The sequence below is a fragment of the Canis aureus genome, chromosome 5 (assembly GCF_053574225.1).
Source record: "Canis aureus isolate CA01 chromosome 5, VMU_Caureus_v.1.0, whole genome shotgun sequence".
NCBI classification, from domain to species: domain Eukaryota; kingdom Metazoa; phylum Chordata; class Mammalia; order Carnivora; family Canidae; genus Canis; species Canis aureus.
The window spans coordinates 60334165-60354634 of NC_135615.1; the positions used below are offsets into that span (position 1 = coordinate 60334165).

The 20470-nt window shown below is 44.1% G+C and overlaps 1 protein-coding gene across 1 annotated transcript in view; it reads right to left on the reverse strand.

Annotated features, from left to right (window-relative positions):
- NUP93 (nucleoporin 93) overlaps nt 1–14792 on the reverse strand; it is a 108963-nt gene extending 94171 nt beyond the window's left edge. The window contains exon 1 of the mRNA XM_077898364.1: nt 14636–14792. The gene's annotated coding sequence lies outside the window, so the exon portion shown is untranslated. The remainder of the gene's footprint in view (nt 1–14635) is intronic.
- Nucleotides 14793–20470: the final 5678 nt, after the last annotated feature.

Sequence of the window (20470 nt, forward strand, 5' to 3'; positions counted from 1 at the left end):
ATATAAGGAATGCTTAGTACAAAGTTCCTGTGATCCAGATCTCTTCACCGTACATAGAGGATGCTGAGAAAATTAACCAGAGAAAAAATTAAAGCCCACAGCTTTAGAGAGACAGCTTCTACCTACAGCTAAAATCAAAGGCTGAACAGACTTCCCATTTCCTCAAATTAGTCGGCACTCAACTGTCATTCTGTGTCCAAAAACTGCCCCTTCTAGGCACACAGAGAGGGTGAAAAAAAAAATGTCCAAATTGCATATAGGATGAAATGAACAAGATAAAAAGGCAGAGCAAAAATACAAATAATTTCAGTTCACTTACTACTAATATGTGTCTTAATTATAAAAAATATGGTGATTTTCATTCTCAATATAACCATGTTAAATATTTAATCAAGCCAGAAAAGAGTAGTGTAGTATAATAAAAAATTTATCTGGTCTTTGTCCCAGTTCCTGACACAAAGCTCCTAAACTCCTTGGAATATCCTTGAAGTTGCAAGTCTTTTGTAACTTACAAGGGGCCCCTCTAGGAGCACATCTGAGCTTAAGTTAAGGAGGTAACTTGGAGTGGGATGGGAGCCTGGATAGCCTCAGGATGGGGCCAGTCACCAGAAAGACCAAATGATCAGAGGGTTAGGGCTCTCAGCCCTAGCCACCAACCTCTGGGAAGGAGAAAGGGAACTACAGATCAAGGTCTACAAAACTCTTCAACAACTAGATATGATGAGCTTCTAGGTTGGTGACCACATGCTGGAAAGTGGCACACTCCAGTTCCACAGGGACAGAAGCTCCTGTGCTCAGGGTCATTCCAGACCCCATGCTATGTATCTATCAGAATGCTCATCTGTATTCTTTATAATAAACTGGTAAACATAAGTAAATGTTTCTCTAAGCTCTGTGAGCCTCTCTAGCAAACTAATGGAACCCGAAAAGAGGGTTGTGGGAACCTCCGACCTACAGCCAGTGGGTCAGAAGCACAGGTGACAACTTGGCCTTGCGACTGCCTTCTCAAAGCGGGTGGGGGGGGGGGGTTGTGCAGAGTCTTGTGGGACTGAACCCTTAGCCAGGGAGATCTGATGCTAATCTCCAGGTACACAGTGTCAGAAGTGAGTTAAACTGTAATAGCCAGCTGGTGTAGAGAGAATCTGAGAATTGCCTAATGTGTGGAAAACCCACACACTGGGTGTCAAAAGTGAAGCACTGTGGTGGTGAAGTAGAGTAATGTGAGAGTGAAGGAAACACACCAAGAGTATCTTTCCCTTGCAAATGGGTAATTAAATATTCAAACTGCTCAACACTTCTAGACCATTTTACATCAGTATTCTCAGAGTGGCCCGTTCAGGATTTTGCAGATGGTCTGATTCTTAGTTTCTTACAGCATTCATGCTTATTGTATTAAAATGTCTACACATCTGTTTTCTGGTATTAATTATTAGTTCATTAGTGTCTTTTCTTCTAAAGCACCAGCCACAAGTAGAACACATCTTCCCACTTTCCCAGGGCTTTGTGGGCTACCGAGCTGGGGAACCACTAAGGGCTTTAAAGACCACTGGGTCATCTCAGAAATGCCTGTCACGCACTAGTTCCTTTGACATAAGCCCATGTGACTTCCAGGATATACTTATAAAAATTATCACCTTCAGTGCCTCAAAGCTGACAAAAAACAAAGGACTGTATGAAAGAGCCTCACAGCCATCTTTCCTAAACCTGTCTACCAAACTCTTTTCCAGCTTCTAATCTTTGAGTCTGGCATCCTAGGGCAAGGATCAGCAAGCTGGACAGCAAATTATTTTACGCTTTTTGGGGTGGTTCTCTGCTGCAACTGTACAATTGCGCTTGAAACTGGATAATATGTAAACAAACGAACATGGCTGTGCTCCAATACAATTTTAATCACGGCCAAACATGAATTTCATATAACTTTCACTTGCTACAAAATATTCTTCTTTGAATTTTTTCCCCAACAATTTAAAGATGTAAAAATCCTTGTTAGCTTCTCAGGCCTATAGGTTATATAGTTCATCAACTCCTAACTTTGCCTAGAATATCTGAGTTAAACTTGGTAAGTAAATCCTGGTTCAGCGCTTATTGGCTATGTGCCACTGGCAGAGCCACCTACCATAGACCTGAGCAGTGGAAACATTGTTGTGAAGATTAACACAACAGGCCCATTGTCATTCCCCTTCCCTCTTTAAACTGTTTATTTAGAGACTACATTTGGGGGAAGACATCTGTTTTGTAAATGATGAAATCTATCCAGGAAATATTCTTTTGACCTAATTCACAAAATGCTAGAAGAACTCTCTGCCCTTTTCAAATACAGTGAAACATATCAAACCCATGTGCATTTTTCCTTTTCCTTATCAATACAGTTATCCAAGGAATACAAAGAGGTAGCAAAGAGACAAAAGATAAAGCAAGGACATCTAACTGCCTTTCCTTCAGTGATGAAGGAATCTCTCTCAGTTCACTAACTTCACCGGGGAATTGAAACCAACCATTTTCCCTGCAGAATTTCAATACACTCAAGCAATACTTATAAGTAGTCATTATGAAATTCTAATCTTACCACACACCTAAATATTATCTCTTCCAACTATAAAGACCCTGCAATCTAAAAAATGCACTTTTAGCACTGCTATGTTTTTATGGATGCTGTGGGGGGGGGCTATATACTTCAGAGGAAATAACTAGTGCTAGTTCTACGTTTTTTCTTCAAAATATATAACAATGTTATTCCTTTTACCAATTATTTTTGAAAGTTATAATGTGACAGTAAAACAAGTAACATCTACATATATATTTTTTTATTTTTATTTTTTTTACACAGAATGGGTAAACAAGAGAAGACTGGACTTTGAATCTCCTGGTTTGAATCTACAATGTTCACTTACTAGCTAAAGTGGGTCAATTTACCCCTGGGATAAAATCTAAATCTCTCCTCTTAATTTCCTCATCTATAAAAAGGAGATGATAATCCCTATCTACTTCTAGGAGTTGATGATACACAGAAATGATTTTATAAAAACTCTACTAATTTATATCATTGTAAACGTTCTTTAAGCTTTGATTCCAAAGTTGCCAATTTGGCAACATTTTGTCATTCAATTATAAACATCTCTGCTTTAAAAAATCTTCTAGTAAATATTGGATACTAAATTATAACTCATTTAAGCACAAATTCGTATCATTCAGTAAGAACTTCTGGAAGACAGTTACAATTCTTTTTTTTTTTTTTTTTTTTCCAATTTTTATTTATTTATGATAGTCACAGAGAGAGAGAGAGAGAGAGGCAGAGACACAGGCCGAGGGAGAAGCAGGCTCCATGCACCGGGAGCCCGACGTGGGATTCGATCCAGGGTCTCCAGGATCGCGCCCTGGGCCAAAGGCAGGCGCCAAACCGCTGTGCCACCCAGGGATCCCGACAGTTACAATTCTTAAATGTATTTACCTACTATTAAATATTGTGGGGTTTTTTGTTGTTGTTTTTAAGATTTTATTTATTTATTCATGAGAGACAGAGAGGGACGCCTGGGTGGCTCAGCGGTTGGGCGCCTGCCTTCAGCTCAGGGCATGATCCTGGAGTGCCAGGATCAAGTCCCACGTCGGGCTCCCCATATGGGGCCTGCTTGTGTCTCTCATGAATAAATATAATCTTTTAAAAAGAGAGAGAGGCAGAGACATAGGCAGAGGGACTCCATCCCAGGACCCCAGGATCATGCCCTAAGCCAAAGGCAGACGCTCAACCACTGAGCCACCCAGGTGCCCCTCAAATACTGTTCTTAGAACTCCAAATTTCCACAATGAAAGTGTGATTCAAAAGAAATTTAGCACTGAATTTGGAGTAGAAATCTTGCCCTCAAACCTTATTAATTGGACTTAATGGGATTGAAACACAAGAAAAGTGTGCAATATTTAACACCAAAAATTAATGAGTAAAGCCTCACTTGAGGTATCAAGAGTTTAATACGGATTCTGCTCTCCTCTAAACTTTTGAAAATGTAAACTATGTTTCAATGACTGGATCATTCCACTTTCTTCTGTATCTGTCAGCTGTCAATTATAACAACAGTCAGGCAGCCCAGGTGGCTCAGCGGTTTAGTGCCGCCTTCAGCCCAGGGTGTGATCCTGGAGACCCGGGATCGAGTCCCACATCGGGCTCCCTGCACGGAGCCTGCTTCTCCCTCTGCCTGTGTCTCTGCCTCTGTGTGTGTGTGTGTGTGTGTGTGTGTCTCATGAATAAATAAATAAAATCTTTAAAAAAAAAATGATAACAACAATCAAAGAGAAAATGACATCTTAACAGATACTGTTTCAGGTGCCTTTAGGATAAGGGGGAGAAAGGATGAAAAAAATCTGTTTTTGGAGAATTCTTTCTAGTTCTGTGAGACTAAGTAAAAGAGACTTGGATCTAATCATAATTCAGAAGGTAGACTTCTGGAAAAAAAAAAACAAAGAACTAAAATAAATTATCCTAGACAGAAAAGGAATTAAAGACCTGGATGATTCAGTACTAGTACTGGCCTGCATGACTCAGTGTTTGCAGTAAGGAAGGCAAAGTATCAGCTTTCCTGATACAAAAAATGCCACTTGTATTATTTCCTCTCCAATGAGCAAAGAGGAGCAATCTGGTATCGCAAAGAAATATAAAGTACACACATAGGGACCTTTCTGATAAACTCTCAACTCTCCAGAGGGCTGACCAGTCCTATAGCAGAGTTGAAGTTGGGCCTGGAATGGAAGAAGTGTGCATCATATCCTAGCTTTGCCCCATAGCAGTTTCTGACCCTGGGGCTGGCCCTTAACCAACTGAGCTACCCAGGTGCCCCTTAAGTCAGTCTTTAAATTCATTTCCTGTGTCCTTGAAAGGAGCAGCCTTGGGCACCTAGGTGGCTCAGTTGGTTAAGCACCTGCCTTCAGGTCAGGTCATCATCCCAGCATCCTGGGATCCATCCCCTCAAAGGGCTCCCTGTTCAATGGGAAGCTTGCTTCTCCCTCTGCCACTCCCTCTGCTAGTGCTTTCTCTCTCTGTCAAATAATAAAACCTAAAAAAAGAAAGAAAGAAAGTAGCATTTCAGTGGTGATGGAAATTATCTGTATATAGAACCTTATGAATGACACTAGCTCCATCTTACAACTGGCATAAGCAGGGAAAGATCACTAAAAGGTCTCTGGCTCTGGCTCTTTTCTAAACCAATGTTTCTCAAATGGGGGCAAATTTGCCTCCCCAGGGGTCACTGGCAAAATCTAGAGACACTTTTGGTTGTCCTAATTCAGGGAGATGGGCCACAGGCTACTGACATCTAGAGGGTAGAGGCCAAGGGTGCTCCTAAACATCTTACAATACACAGCACAGCCCCCACAACAAAGAATTATCTAGCCCAAAATATCAATAGTGCAGAGGCTGAGAAGCACTGCTATAAACCAAAGAACACTTCTTGTCTTTGTCCTGAGGGTATCATATCAAAGGTACTAGAAACCTCTGCAAATATATGCATATTGTTTTCCTTAATATAAGAAAAGCACTACAGCTTTTACCAGATTCTTTTTTTGTTTTAAAGATTTTATTTATTCATGAGACACACAGAGAGGCAGAGAGAGAGAAGCAGGCTCCTCACAGGGAGCCCAACACAGGACTGGATCCCTGGACCGGGATCACGCCCTGAGCCAAAGGCAGACAGACGCTCAACTGCTAAACCACCCATGCATCCCACATTTTATCAGATTCTAATAAAAGTCTGAGTCCACCACCACCACCACCACCAAATAATATTAAAACCACTATATATACAGAATTATCTCATTTGGGATTTTTATGGTGGTATATTCATACCTTGGTATACCACACAGCAACAGAAGAGACTGAACTACAGCTACATGGAATATGGATAAATTTTGCAGACATAGTGGTTAACTAAAGCAGCCAGATTTATTTTTAAAAACAAACAAACAAACAAACAAACAAACATACTGCATGATCCCACTTATACGGATTTTAAGAACAGAAACACTAAGTCTATGGTGATAGAAATCAGAACAGTAGTTATTCTGGGGTGGGGGCAACCAACTGGAAAGGAGCACAACAAAACTTCCTGGGTGCTATGGACTGTAATGTGCCCCTCCAAAATTCCTAGGTCAAAGCCCTAAGACCCAATATGATGGTGTATGGAAAAGGGGGCCTTTGGAAGGTAACTAGGTTTAGATGAGCTCATGAAGATGGGGTCCTTATGAAGGGATTAGTGTCCCACTAAGAGAGACCAGAGGGCTTGCTTCCTACCCAGCCCCCTCCAGTGCATTCACCCAGAAAAAGAACATGCGAGCACACAGTGAGACAGCAGCCATCTAAAAACCAGGAAGCAGATCCTCACCAGGACCCAACCATGTTGGCTGGTACTCTGATCTCGACTTCCAGCCTTCAGAACTGTGGCAAAATAAACGGAGCCATCCAATCTATGGCAGCTCACTCTAAGACACTAGGGTATTGAAAATGTTTCATATCTCAACATGACCGGTAGACACATGAGTGAATAAATACGTAAAAATTCACTGTATACACTTAAAGTCTGTTGACAGATAATTTACAGAAAAGCAAGAAACATGGCAAGAAAGTTAACTTAGCCTTGCCTCCAGAAAGCTAAGGAAAGAATTGGGACTTTTCATTTTATACCCTCCCCCATCAGTCCGAATTATTTTCCATGGCTATATGTGACCTTGTCTGATTTTAAATCATTTGTTACTTTCTTTTTTAGAGAAGATTTTATTTATTTATTTGACAGAGCACATGAGAGCCAGAGAGCACAAGCAGGGGGAACAGCAGAGGCAGAGGGAGAAGCACGTGGAGCTCAATCCCAGGACCCTGAGATCATGACCTGAGCCAAAAGCAGATGCTTAACTGACTGAACCACCCAGGCACCCCAACTTGTTAATTTTTAAATTGCTCTAAACCCTCTGCTTCAGTATGTCTCACCACTGCCCTGAATCCTTGACGGCAATGACTATCAAATCCACACTCCCACTCTGCTCCCCGCACTCACACTCCAACCCAGAGTGCTTCCAGGCACTGCCTACGCATTTCTACTCAAGCACATAACTGTCACACCTGGCACATCTCAAAATGCATTTACCACTCCCCACCACCACCTGCCCTAATCGCCGCCTCTCTGTCCCCTGGCTTCTCCCTCTCTCTCTCTGGTTCTAACTCATTCTTCTCCTTTACATCTGGACATGACCTCAGACTGTTTAGTTACAGGTATTCTCCACTCTCCAGGCTTAAAAACCAATGAGATGAAGATACATTTTTTGAGAGAAAGCAGGTAAGTATTCCTCATTATCCAAACTATTGCTCCTAACAAAAATTCAGGAAACCAAATACTTTATATTCAGCTGACAGGACATCCTTCACTCTCTAAACTCGCTATCCAAACTCTCATTACCTAACAGATTTAAACAGCTAGAGATATTTGTATTTTTGCAGCATCTTCTAATTATCGCCTTTTCCCTCCAGCTTTATTCAGAGATAACTGATACATAACATGGTGTAAACTTAAGACATACAGCGTAATATATATATTTCTGCATGTATTAGAAAATGATTACAATAAAGTTAGTCTAACTGTTGCTTCCATCTTCCTCACCAGGAGGCCAGACTTCCATCCCTTTAAACCCAAGTTCTTGAGAGACCCCAGGACATGTCTTCAAGCTCCTTCTGCTCCATGTCATTCTGCTTGCTGTGGTCACCTCAATCTTTCCATCACTTTCCCTATGTTGCTCTCAAAAGTCCTCAAACCTTCCACTCAAAAGGATCCAGATGAGGCCCTGCTTTTGATGAAACCCTATATACCAGTTACCCAATCTACTCTGCCCCTAACCGTCCTTATGCATGCTCTGCTGTTTGGCCTTGCTCGTGCCGTTTTTCCCAACCAGGAATATCTAATCACTTCCATTGTACCCCTGAGCTCCAGCCAGCAACTCCACTCCAGTGGGGCGACTGTAGACAAGTTAATTACACTTGCTGGGCCCATCTGTGAAATGAAAAAAGAGCTGCATCTCCTTCACAGGCCCCACAGCAACCATTTAGGAAACCGTGGCTATTATTTTTACCACCAGTTCAAGTCCTGCCTACCAGATGGTTTTCTTCATCACCCACCCCACAAGAGCTCCCCTCAACAAAATTCTTTTCTACTCCATTATCTGCCTTACAGTTTTCCATGTGGCTAATCCACAGTTGTGGTGCTCCACGGGGTTTCTGCAGCCTCCTTATTTCACTTAGGAGCTCTTTTTCCACCAATATGTAGTTGTCTGTTGGCGGTTGTGCTATTTTTATGTGCGGACAAGCATCAGGACCTCTTAGCTTACCATCCTGCCGACACTGACCTCCTTTATTTGTTTCACATTATCGTCTGTTAATACCTAGACCTCCACCTCCCTCAAATAGCCTAAAACTTAAAGCCTCTTGTAGCTTTACTTCTTTTTTTTTTTAACCTCCAACAGTGTCCTCAAACAGTAGCTAATCCCCAACACAGTCACCGACAGAATAAGCTTCCGCAAATTTTGTCAAGAATGTCTAATTGAGATAAGGAAATCAAAGGGACCCCATGAGAGACTGTTCTGCCGCCTTTATTCTTGCTAGGACCTGCACCACCACCTAATACATGCCTTATAGTACAGATAATGTATGTCTCCCTCGTGAAGGTCAAGGAGTCAATGTGCACAGTAAAGCACATCTAAAGAGTGACCGGTCAGGGGCATCACGTATGTTTTCCAGATCACTGCTTCACCAAGACCCCTGGCTCCAGGGCATAAGTGACTTATGGAAGACACCTAAACATTCATCCATTTTAACCTGTTCCTGGATACCTAAAAAGGCACCTTAAAACAGATCTCAATCCTCAATAAAAACCCCAGCCCCCAAGCAAAGACAAGATTCACTCTTCTTTTCTCAGTCTCCCAGATGCTCTGTCTGTAACTGCACTCTCTCTTTCTCTCTGTCTTCAATTAACTCTGCTCTCACTTCTTCTCGGCTCACGTTTGATTTCTATTTCACACAAAGACGAGAACCCTCTTGGCTGGTCTTAAAGGACCTCCTCTGGGTCCTCGAACCAAGCTAGCCTGCACCATAATGACTCCTTATTTTTTAAATTCCTATGCTGACCTTGTGAGGGCCACCAAAGTTAGAGCCCCATCTTCTTTCCTTCAACAAATATTTATTAAACATCTCCCATATGCTACGTATTATCTGTTCAAGACACTGGAGATGGAGCTGTGAAAAAACCAGACATTTCCCAGACTCAAAGAACTCATAGCTGTTAGAAGACAATTAAAGTACATAAACAGGAATGCCTGGGTGGCTAAGCAGTTGGGCATCTTCGGCTCAGGGCATGATCTCAGGAGTCACGGATCAAGTCCCACACCCGGCTCCCTGCATGGAGTCTGCTCCTCCCTCTGTCTGTGCCTCTGCCTCCCTCTCTCTGTCTCTCATGAATAAATAAATAAAATCTTAAAAAATATATATATAAACAAATAGACACATGATGCCAGGTATTGATAAATGCTACAAAAAGATGAAACAGGGAGATGTGGGAGAGTGGATAGTGGGAATGCTTTTGAAGGGGTGTTCTATGAAGCTTCTCTAAAAAAGAACCTGCTGGGAACACCTGGGTGGCTCAGTGGTTGAGCGTCTGCCTTCGGTTCAGGGAATGATCCCAGGGTCCTGGGATCGAGTTCCCTATTGGGCTCCCTGTGAGGAGCCCGCTTCTCCCTTTGTCTGGGTGTCTCTCTCTCTCTCTCTCTCTGTCTCATGAACGAATAAATAAAACCTTTTAAAAAATAAATAAAAAGGAAATTCCTGAAAAAAGACCTGAATGAAGTAAGGGAGTGACCTATGTTGGTATCTGGGAAGAATGTTCTTGCAAAGGAAACAATGAAAGCAAAAGATTCAAAGCGGACACACATTTAGCATATGGGAAGAAGAGCAGGAGGCCCAATGGCTGAAGCACACAATCACAGGGAAGAATGGTGGGAGAAGGAGTTAGGGCAGGGGCTGGATGGTACAGGCTTCACAGCACAAGGTAATAAGAACATTGGATTTCAGTCTATGTGTATTAGGAACTACTGAAGGATTAAGGCTTTTCACTTCTGCATGGAGAAGAGACTGAGGAGAGGAAGGGCACAAAGTGAAACCCAGGAGAGCAGTCAAGAGGCTGCTCTATCACCCAGATGTGAAACATGAGAGTGGTATGGACCAGGATAATACTGGTGGAAGAGACAAAAGTGGGTATGACTCATGTATACATTTTAAGCACAAATTTCATGTAGGTATGAATCCTGTATGTAGAGTGTGAGAGAAAAGAAGTCAAAGACAATGACAAGGTTTTAGGCCTGAATACCTTGGGAGCATGGAGATGCCACTTACTGGAACAAGGAAGACCAGAAAGGGAGAAGATTTAGACACCAGAGGGCTGCTGTGATGATGACATTAGATTATACAAGCAAAGGGATGCCCAGGTGGCTCAGCAGTTGAGTGTGCCTGCCTTCGGCCCAGGGCGTGATCCTGGAGTCCCGGGATCCAGTCCCACATTGGGCTCCCTGCATGGAGCCTGCTTCTCTCTCTGCCTGTGCCTCTGCCTCTCTCTCTGTGTGTCTCTCATGAATAAATAAATAAAATCTTAAAAAAAAAAAAAAAAAAAATTATACAAGTAGAGGCCATGGCAGGGACTCACACACAGCCAGAGCTCGGGAAATGACGGCTGTCCTTATTTCCAATGTCTTTGGCTCCTTTTCCTAGAATTCAGGTCTCTTCTTTCCTAAAATTCTTCATCGATAGGGGAAACTGGGTGAAGGGTACAGGGTACTCTGTACTAACCTGGCATATTTTCTGTAAACCTAAAACTATTCTAAAATTAAAAGCTTATTTAAAAAATCTTCAACCCCAAAAAAAATAAAAAATAAAAAAAATAAAAAAAAAAAAATCTTCAACCCCAAATGCTCCTTTAGCTCCTGCTCTATTTACAAAGAGACAGCATCCTTTGTCACACCTCATCCATTCATCACCCACTATAATGTAATTTCTGCTTGCCCTCCCAATTACTGATTTCCTGTGTAGCCACCAATGACCTAAATGCTAAGTCCAATGGACTTTCAACCCTTCCTCTCTCACAGCCTCTGATACCCTAACCATTCCTGAAGCACTCTCCCCTAACTTGAAGATACCGCCTTTTCCTGGTTCTCCTCCTGCTTTTCCAATTCTTCCCTCTCTCAAGCCTCCTCTGCTGTGGTTTCTACATCTACCCATTCTTTAAATGCCAACCTTCTATCCTTGAACCTCCTCTTCTCACGCTGCATATTTCTCTAGATAAGATCCACCTTTGGCCATGGCTTCAATTAGAATCCCTGCCAGTGGTTATCAATCTTTTGGATGGCCAAAGACCTCTATGAATCTAATGTTTATGTACATACGTGCACACAAAAGAACTACACATATATTTTTAAAGATGCACTGTCAGGAAGCTCTTAGGACCCCTCCCCAGAAAGGCCACCCAAAGACCTCTGAGGACTTTCTGAGCCCAGGTGAGAATGCTGATTTATTAAAACAAAAATTTGGTAGAAACTGTTCTATGTTCAGGCCAGCTCTCTCACCTGAGCTAGTATCTCCAACTGCCCCCCCCTGACAACTGCAATTGGATGACCCATGGGTACATCAAACTACCTGTGTCCCAAACCAAACTCATCATTTCTCTCTCCTTTCAGCTGCCAACACCACCACTTCCTCCTCCTGGGTGCCCCGTCTCTTAGTAAAACTACTAGCATCCAGCATCTCAGCCAGAAACCACCCAGGAGTCACTTCAGAGGTCCCTTCCTTGGCTCCTGAACAACTAGCCAATCGCCATGTCTACCTCTCAAACCTTTTACAAAAGGGAATCCCCATCTCTCTTGCTTTCACTCTGACCCTCATGCTTTTCTCCTAACTACCTCAAAAGTCTAAGCCTTTGAGGACTAACTCACCCTCCCCTTGGCAAGAGGTCTTTCTGAAATGCTCCACTCCTTCAGTCCTACCAGGGACACCTTCCAGGTCCCCTCCAGGAGGAAGTGCCTGCGATTTGACACTGTCACTCTTACCATTCACATCTCTCAATATCCTCCCCTAAAGATACCCTAGTAAGTCTCTACTGCTAGGGGTGCTTTGCGCTGTTTCTTCTCTTTCTACTCCTGCACACGTAGCTGCACATTCTCCTATAACGCATCCCACACCTACACTGTCACACGGGGAACTCCCATATATCCTGCAAAGTCAGCTAGGGCAGTACTCCCCACCCCAAACCCTTCCCGTACTATTCTGAATCTTCTATTTCTGTTTTTCTCTGGTGGAATAGTTTTAATTATTTCTTCCTTATTCTTCCTTCTCTACACAGCAAACTCCTGTAAGTCACACTGCTCACCTCTAAATCCTCAGCAGCCAAGTTTAGCATTAAATAGGTACCAAATAAATATTTAATGAATTAAAGTGGCTTGTTCCCTGAATACACCTTGGGCCTCACCTCTAGGTCTTTGCTGACCTCTCCTCCGCCTTAGAACATCAGTATTTCCCTCTACCTTATTTTCTACTTCAGTCCATCAAGAAGCAGATTCAGAGCTCAGCTTCAGACTCAAATTCACCACTTCTCCAACTGTTCCCATCTTAGGGTCTTTGCACTTGCTATTCCCCTCCCATGAATGCTCTCACCCCAGCTATTCTCATAACTCGCTCTCTTATTTCAATCAGGTCCCAATTTAGATATACTTGTCCTCCTTTAAAAACAGCCCTGACACTACATCCTACATTTGTGTGTTCATTGTTGGTGGTGTCCTCCATAGGAACATTACTTCAATGAGGGCAGTCCTGTTTCATTCACCACTGTATTCCCAAGCCCGTAGCAGTTCCAGGAACATCCCTTTATTTTGTATTTATTGAGTACCTACTGTGTGCCAAGTCTAGGTGCTGAAGATCTATCAGGGAACAAAACATAAAAACCTCTCCCCGCTTCATATTCTGGAAGGGAAAGACAATACATGAGGCAAATAACTAAAATACAATTGCTAAGAAGAACTAAGGCAGTAAAGGAAAATAGGAACTGAGGAAAGCCTCACTAGGTGACCCCTAGAAATAAAACCCTGAAAAAAAGGAAGCAAACCACATGAGTATTGAACTGCAAGCACAAAAGCCCTGAGGCCAAAGCATGTCTGAGGCCATGGAAGGGGAGCGCAGCAGAAAATGAGAGTGGGAAAGTAATGGCAGGTCAGATTACGTAAAGCCTTAAGGCTCACTATAAAGTATTTGCCTTTAAATGAGATGGAAACCATTGTAGAGTTTTTGCGTAAAGGAGTGATATGATCTGACCTGTGTTTCAAAAGGATCCTTCTAGCTGCTGTGCTGAAAATAGGGCATGAATGCAAGGGCAGAAGCAAGGAGACCAGCTGGGAGACTATTTCAATAATCCAGGTGAGAGGTGGTTGTGACTTGGCCTAGGGTGGCAAGCACTGGATATGGAGAAAAAAAGAGAGCAGACAAGGGTGACTGCAAGGTTATTGGCTAGAGCCTTTTATATCACTCAGATAGAAAAAACACCAAGAAGAGCAGTTTGGGAGGTAAGATAGATGGAAAGCTTGCTAGGCCTATCTTGACATGTTCAGTCTGAGTTCCCTATCAACCATCTCAGTTGAGAGAGAAAACAGGCAGCTGGGTATAGGTCGAGGGAGAGGCCCATTCTGGAGATACAAATACAGGATCTGTTAGCCTAATATATCCGTATTTAAAACTATGAGCCTTGAGTAAAAATTCACCATGAATGAAAAATCAAAATGTCCAAAATACAAAGAACAGAGGAAAGAGAAATGCTATTACGTCCAAGGGCACCTTCTCAGGTTCCGGACAGAATACAAAAGGTGACCCCTGCGCTTGCTGAAAGGCAAATTCGGCCAAAACAAAAACAAAAATCTCACAAGCGAGAGGGGCAAACCCATAGCAGCGAATGGGTGGTCAAACTTTGACCGAAGATCCTTGGGGTCCGCCCCGTAATTTTTTAAAGAGACTCCGCACACGGAGGCGTTGCCCCGGCAGCGGATGGGGTGCTGTGAGCCGCGAGAAGGTGCAGGCCACCTCCAGGTTCTAATCTCCAGCGTGTCCCCAGATGGGGAGTAGCATTCCCCTGATGGCGGTACAGGAAACAGGCCAAGGATTGAGCGAGGCTAACGGGGTCGTCACCGTCACCCCAAAGACCTCCGCCCTCGGAAGGCAGGGCGCGTCGCAGGAGACCGGCGGGAAGGCGGGGCGCTGCGGCGGGGCGCGGCGCCGATCCAGCCCCGGGTGGGCGGGGGCGTGGGCGTGGCGCGCCGCTGCAGAGCGCCCAAGTGCGGGGAAGAGGCCAGTCAGGAAGCCGAAGCCTCATGCTCGGAAAGAGGGCAGCAGGCACGCCCAGGGCGCAGCCCGGCGCTAGGATGGGGGGTTGTCGGACCGGGCGCGAGGTCGCCAGTGTCAGGCGTGCTGGGCTACCATGAGGCGAACGGGAAGCGCGGGCAGCATGGCTCCGAGCGTGGGCCGCGGGTTCAAGGACAAGCCGCCAAGTAGGAAGGACAGGGACAGCGACGGGGAGAGAGACGCCCTTACCTGACACTGCAGCCTTCTCAGCCGCCCTGGTCCCGGGTGGAGAACGCGGCCGCCGCTTCTCGCGCCGCTCGCCCGCGCTTCCTGATTGGTCCAGGCCGGCCCTCCCAGAAGCCCTCGCGCGGCGCGCTGCCAAAAAAACTTTATGGAGACCCGCGGAGGAGAACAAGGACACGGGCGGGGCTGGGGGCGGGGCCTCCGGCGGAGCTGCCACGCCCCCTCGCCGGCGGCCACCGCCCTCACCCGTCCCTCGCGGCCAGAGGCGGCTCGGACCCGAGGAAGCGAGCGCGCAGCCCCGCGGGCCCATCCCTTGCCCGGTGCTGAGCGCCGTCCTAGCGCCAGGTACTCTTCGAGGCGCTGGGGGCACAGTGGCCACCGCGACAGACAAGATCCCCGCGAGCTGGTGGGAGAAACAGACTAGGATAAATAACTGCCAGTTTGTAAGGCGGGCTATGATGCAAAAAAAGCAGGATAATGGGACAAAGAATGCCTTTGTGGTCCCAAGGCCTCTCTGAGAGGGGCTGTCCGAGCGGAAACAATGATGAGAAAGGGTCAGTCTTGCAGAGCCTTGGCTGCAGAGCTTTCCAAGCAAAGGAACAGAGTGAAGGCTCCGTGGGTAAACAAGCTTGGCGTGTGGAGAATAGGAATGTAGGAATGTAAAATGGTACAGCCTCTTTGGAAAAGAGCATGGAGGCTCCTAAAAAATTGAAAATAAAAAAAAATAAAAAAAAATTAAAAATAGAATTTCCATACAATCCAGCAAGTCCACCTCTGGGTATATGCCCAAAAGAATTGAGGGTCTCACAAAGAGGTATGTGCACACCCATGTTCATAGCCGCATGATTCACAACAGTCAAAACGTGGAAGCAACCCAAGTGTCCATCCACAGGTGAATGGATAAGCAGGTGTGGTCTATACAGTGGAATGTTATTCATCCTTAAAAAGAAAGGAAATTCGGACATATTCTACAATGTGGATAAACCTTGAGGACATGCTAAGTGCAATAAGCCTGTCACATAAAGATTAATACTGTGGTTCTATTTACAGAGTACTTAGAGGAGCCAAAATTCTGGACAGAAGGCCGGTGGTTCCCAGGGGCTGGGATGAGGGAAGGAGAATCATGGGTTATTGTTTAAGGACTACAGTTGCAGTTTATAAAATGAAGAGTTATGGAGATGGATGGTGGTATGGTGGCACATTATAAAAATATTTAATATCCCTGAGCTGTACACTTGAAAATGGTTAAGATGGTATATTTTATATTATGTGTATCTTAATACAAGAGTAAAGTTTTTTGGGATCCCTGGGTGGCTCAGCGATGTAGCGCCTGCCTTTGGCCCAGGGCACGGTCCTGGAGTCCCGGGATCGAGTGCCACGTCGGGCTCCCAGCATGGAGCCTGCTTCTCCCTCCTCCCGTGTCTCTGCCCCTCTCTCTCTCTCTCTCTCTCTCTATGTCTATAAATAAATAAATCTTTAAAAAAAAAAAAAGTAAAGTTTTTTAAAAGATTGTGGAGCAACTTGGACCATCGTATACTGTTGAGAGGGTTGGAAAAAGGGACAACCTTTTTGGAAAACTGGCAAAATATATGAAAGCTAAATGTACACATACTCTATGACCCAACAATTCTACGTGTGTGCATATGTGTGTGTGTGTGTGTCTGATCTCTCTCTCTCTATTCCCAGCATAAATGTGTACATTTTTTTTCACCAAAAGCCAAGTACAACAACATTCATAGCACCCTAATCCAAAAGTGGAAACAACCCAAATGTCCATTAATGGAAGAATGGATAAATAAATGATGGTACGGGCATATAGCAAAATACTACAGTAGCTAAGAGAATGAACCACACCCACAAACAACAACATGAATGAATCTCACAGACTTAATGGTAAGCAAAGGAAGCCAGATCCAAAAGTAGGGCTCCATTTATATAAAGTTCAAATCAGGCAAAACTAACTTATGGTGACAGATGTCAGAATAGTGGTGATTTTGAAGGGCGGAAAGGCTGTTGACTGGGAAGGGAAATGAGAGAATCTTCTGAGGTCTGTTAATGTTCTGTTTCTTAATCTGGGTGCTGAGTGCATGGATGTATTCACTTTTTAAAAATTCATTGAGCTGCACATTTAAGATTTGTGCACTTTGCCACACATATATTATTCATTACACTACAATAAAAAGTAAAAAATAAAGTGAAATATTCTCTGTGCTGTGGAATGTTAAATGTTTTGCTATCCAGAATTCATAGCACTTCCCTCTCCCAACTGTTTGCAGTCTGGAACCTTGTTTTATTTCTTTGGTCTTCCCCACAATCCCCAGCATGTGGTACTGGGAAGGAAGGCAAGAAATATTTCTTAAATCACAGACAAAATCCAGCATCATGATCACCCCTTATCCTGAACTGAGCTGTCAGAGATGGGTTTTGGTGGGTGGCAGCAAATTACATAAAGCTTCTCAAACTGTGGCTGAGTGATCAGCAATATTCTTTATAAGTCATTAAAATCTTAAAAGGGAAGCTTCTTACCATGCACCTCAGATGAGTTTTTAAGATTTGTGCACTTTACTAGATGAAATTATTTCTCAATAAAAAGATCAATATGCTTCAAATTAAAGGAAAAAAAATGATTCACATCTAGTATTGCACTTGAACCTTGCAATAACCCAGTGTTGAGCAGAGCAGGGCTGATCGCCATCATGTATTCTGTGGGGAATCTAAACTCCAGGAGGATTAAATGACTTATCCAAGCTTACATAGGGAAGTAGTGTCAGACCAGAGCCTATACTCTCTAGTCTGGAGGTGTCAAGGCCAGTGTTTCCTAGTCCAAGAAAGCCTCAGAGGTGAGCTAAGAAGCCCTTATAAACCATAATAATAAGAGCTATCCAGTGAAGTCCTTAAATGGACTTTACTACCGACTTCCTGAATTGGGATTGAAACAAATACCACATTTCTCATTAACCAGCAACAGCTAATTATCAGATGACATCGTGAAGGTGGTAGGATTTATTAAACATCTGGTTGTTTTATTTGTTATTAAACATACTGACTGTTGAGTGAAAAAAACAACCATCCTACATGTCTCTGCATTGCTGCTGTTTTAAAACAGCTTTGCTGACATCTATCAACTTTGTTTATGTCAAATTGTGCAATTTGTCACTGATGCCGCATTTGCCAAAAGAAAAGTGAATTTGATTGACAAGGCCCCAGGGCTTCTCTGTCTTCCTTTTCAACATTCCAGATGTTTTTTGTTTTTCTTTTTTTTAAGTTGGATCCACCCCCAGGAAGGCTCATCTACCGGTGAAAAACACCAAAGGAGCTTGAGGAATGTGGTTTCAGTTTTTGTAAAAACTTTGCCTCCAAGAGACATCTTTGCCTCCATCTTCTTGATTGGTTCAAATTACCCTCCATTTTCAATTGCTGCCTTTCAATGGAGCCATCTGTTTCAAGGCCCATCTGTCAGGGGCTCTGTTGTAGTTGATTATTAGATGTGTTTGCAGCTGGAGGGGTGGGGGCCGGGGTGGGGGGGTGGAGGGCGGGGAGACTTAAGTCACAAAAGAAAAGTGTCTCCAAGAATGAAAGTAGAAAACAGAAGCAGACTTCTAGCTATTCCCACTCTTAGAAAACAGAAGACTTCATCCTTCCCTTCAAACCCAGGAGAAAATTAATATTAGCAAACAAACATGGTGAATGATAGCAAACGGGGGTAGCTTTGGGGCTTTCCACCATTCGTTCTCCCTTCTTTAGTAACCACACCCAGGGGGCGTCTGGATGGCTCAGTGGTTGAGCATCTGCCTTTGGCTCAGGTCGTGATCCTGGGGTCCTGGGATTGAGTCCCGCATCCGGCTCCCCTCAGGATTGAGTCCTGCATCGGGCTCCCCTCAGGGAGCCTGCTTCTCCCTCTGCCTGTGTCTCTGTCTTTCTTTGTCTCTCATGAATAAATGAATAAAATCTTTAAAAAATTTTAAAAAGTAACCATACCCAAGAACACCGCAATTTACTTTGGGGGATTACCTGTTTCGCATTGTGGGTATTCTTGCAGGGACAATAATAATCTACCATGAAGGATTGTTTTAAGTATTAAAGTAGTGAATATATGTTAAAGCTTTAGAGCAGAGTTTTGAGCATAGTAGGTGCCCTATATTTCTGGTGAGGCCTCAATACTCTAGAATTTTCTTTAAAAGATTTTATTTATTTGACAGAGAGATAGAGAAAGCACAAGTGGGGGAGTGGCAGAGGAAGAGGGAGACGCAGATTCTCCACCGAGCAAGGAGCCCAGTGTGGGGCTAGATCCCAGGACTCTGGGAACATGACCTGAGTTAGCAGACGCTTCACTGACTGAGCCCCCCAGGCACCCCCACAATCCTCTAGAATTGAGTGGAGTCTTCTCTGGCCCACCAGGACACAAATACTTGGCCGGGGCGTAGCACACCAGGACATTGCAGTTGTCCAAAACTCTCACCAGATTGGAAGCCCTGGAGGGCAGTGCAGGGCAGGGCACCTTTGCATCCCAGGAGGCCCTCAGTGAATAATGCTAATTGAGAAGGATCCCACTTGACCTACCTGCCAGGGGCCTCTCAAAATGGAGGCTCCAGCCCCACCCCCCCCAAGTAATCAACTATGCTTGAAGGCAGGCCCTGAATTTCTCAAATAGAATTGGCACCTCCAGCATTTGACCCAAATGGGGACTAACAGTTGGTGTGTGGGGCATTGTGCGGTGGGGCCAGCCCTGTGTGTGGTCTCACTGGTCAGCCAGTTCAGCGGTTCTGTAACATTGCTGGACACTGGAAGCATTTGTCTGGTCAAACCTTGTCTAATCTTTTTTTTTTTTTTTTTTTTTTAAGATACACCATACTTTACTTATTTATTCATGAGAGAGGCAGAGACACAGGCAGAGGGAGAAGTGGGCTCCCTGCGGGGAGCCAAATGCAGGACCCTGGGATCATGCCCGGAGCCAAAGGCAGACGCTCAACCACTGAGCCACCCAGGCGTCCCAAACCTTGTCTAGTCTTGAGAGATAAAACTGCTAAATACTGGCCACCCAGCAGACCTCAGACTATAGTGGGCCAATGCCAGAGTTCACCTTTGTGAAAACTATCCCATTCATATTCACCAGGCTGCGGCCCCTGGCTGATGGCTATCTTAGATGTCTTTTATTTTTATTTTTATTTTTTTAAAGATCTTATGTATTTATTCATGAGAGAGAGACACAGCGAGAGGCAGAGGCATAGGCAGAGGGAGAAGCAGGCTCCCTGCAGGGAGCCCAATGTGGGACTCGATCCCAGGACCCTGGGATCATGCCCTGAGCCAAAGGCAGACAGACACTCAGGCACTGAGCCATCCAGGTGCCCCATTAGATGTCTCATTTAGAAGTAAAAAAATTAAAAATCATCCTTAGAAAGTCAAGGAAGAGGGCACTCAGATATTTATCCATCTGGGTGATAATTTTTCACTGGAAAAATACGTTTGCCTTTTTGATCCATGTCTTCACAGAATTTTTGTTTTTATGATGCATTTGATTTTGTATTATGAGAAGTCTGATCTTCAGTTTCATGGTTCAGCTTAAACGGGAAGATCTGAAAGGGAGAGTTGTTATCCAATATGGTCCCGATTTTTATTTTTAGTTGTTTTTTTAAAGATTTTATTTATTTATTTTAGAGGGAGAGAGAGAGTGCATGCGAGCAAGCAAGAAAAGGGCGAGAAGCAGAGGAAGAGGGAAAGAAAATCTCAGACTCTACTCTGACTATGGAGCCCAACAGGGGGCTTGATCCCATGACCCTGAGATCATGACCTGAACCAAAATCAAGAGTTGGACGCTTAATCAACTGAGCCACCCAGGTGCCC